Raw genomic sequence first — 2,040 nt, 5'->3', positions numbered from 1 at the left:
TTGATGGACACCTAGGTTGATTCCATCTTTTGGCTATTGTAAATAGTGCTATGATGAACATGGGTGTGCATATATCTGTTCTTGTCATGGCTCTCACTTCTTTAGGGTATATACCTGGTAATTGAATGGCTGGGTCAAATGGTATTCCTGTTTCCAACTTTTGCCTTTTCATTTTTGACCAATTTTATTAGTTTCTGAGTTCATACAGCCCATGTTCTAATTATTAATAGATGTTTGCAGTTGTTTCATCTCATTTTGAGTTGTGCCATATCAGCAAATGAAGGTCCTGAAAGCTTTCCTCCAACCATGTCACTTAGGTTGACTCTATATTTAGGAGACAGCTCATCTTTAGTTGTATTTTGTGTGCCTCCCATCCTGAGGCACTACAGCAAACAATATTCCACTGTTATTCAGAAAGTTTTCATGGCCAACCTTTTCAGAAGTAGACCACCCCTTCCCTTTTCCTAGTCTGTATTAGTCTAGAAACTCTGCTGAAACATGTCCACACTGGGTGAACCTGCTGATATTTGAAATATTGATGACACAGCTTCTAGCATCACAATAACACACAAGCCACTACAGTACAACAAACTCACAGATAAGTGCTGTACAGGATTTACAACATTTATTTTAGGGGAATATAATTCAATTTGTAACTTGACACACTTTGGCTCCACAAAATTCATGTCCTTCTCACATACAAAACACATTCACTCCATCACATCATACCAAAAGTTTTAAAACAACTCCAAATCCAAAATCTCAATTTCTGAATAATCTAAATTAAATAAGGGTGAGCCTTTAGGCATATTCCATCCTGGGGCAAAATTCCTCTTCACCTGTTAACTTACAACATCTAGAATACAAATTGTCCAAAGTACAACGGTGGAACGTGCACAAGGTATGCGTTTCCATCACAAGTAGGAGAAATTGGAGGGAAAGAAGGGGTGATAAGCAACAAACAAGTCCAAAACTAAGCAGAACAAATTACATCAGCTCTCAAGGCAAAAAAAAATAATCCTCTGGTTTCTGAGATCATCTGGGCAGTGACTCTGACTTCCAGACTCTGTCTGTTGGCCACACCTTTGAATTCTGGGTGAAGACCCCTCAGCCTTGGGCTTCAGCCCCACATTCCAGACCCACTGGGATGGCAATAATGCTCCCTCAGCTTTAGGTGGCCACATTTCCCTAGTCTTTCTGAGTGGCAATCCTACCTTCTCAGCTCTGGCAGCCTCATTTTTCTGCCCCTTTGTCATGGCTCTCCCAAGCCCTCAGCTTTAGGATGTGGTCTCATCTTCTTGGCCAAACTAAATGGCAGCCCCACACTTCAGAACACAGCTGTTGCAGATACGATTCAGTGAAACCTAGAAGACTGTGGCTCCACCCTTTGAAACCTAGGAAACAGTGGTTCCACCCTTTGAAAATGAGTCAGCCCTGCTATGCATGCTCTTCTAACAGTTCTGCTGCTCTCCAAACATCTCCAGGGACGGTCCTTTTCTTTTCTTGGAGAACAACAGATGTAGCTCCTATGGCCTGTTTCCTGACTGTAGAATTCCAAGAGGCAAACAGCATTCTTAACTTTAATTCTTTCTCTGTTCCCTTCAGTATAACTTGATGGATTATCTGCTGTGGTAGTTGGTTAGATCCCTAAATCACAGGCTTAATTTCTTTAACAAAAAGTTATGCACCCACTATCCATTCCTAAGTCTGTCCTTGGTGAAAGTTCTAGGACACATGTCCTTTTTTGTACAACAGAATTTTCCAATTCTTTAAGTTCTGTTTTTATTTTACACAGTTCATTTTTAAGTCCATCTCTTTCCTCTCACTTTTTACTATAATCAGCAAGGAGAAACCATGCAGTTCCTTTATGATCTTGCTTAGAAATCTTCTCAGCCAAATACCCAAGTTCATCACTTACAACTTATAGTTTCCATCAAACATTTATTTTGGCTTGTCCTCTTTTTTATTGTGATGTGAAGGTTTATCATTTTTCTTTGAGGTTACCCTATGATTTATAATTTTATCCCCAAGTTTAGAACA

The sequence above is a fragment of the Orycteropus afer genome, unplaced genomic scaffold (assembly GCF_000298275.1).
Source record: "Orycteropus afer afer isolate SDZICR_OR568_19922 unplaced genomic scaffold, OryAfe1.0 scaffold00078, whole genome shotgun sequence".
NCBI lineage: Eukaryota > Metazoa > Chordata > Mammalia > Tubulidentata > Orycteropodidae > Orycteropus > Orycteropus afer.
The sequence above is the reverse complement of the archived record's forward strand: the minus strand, read 5'-3'. Positions refer to the sequence as shown.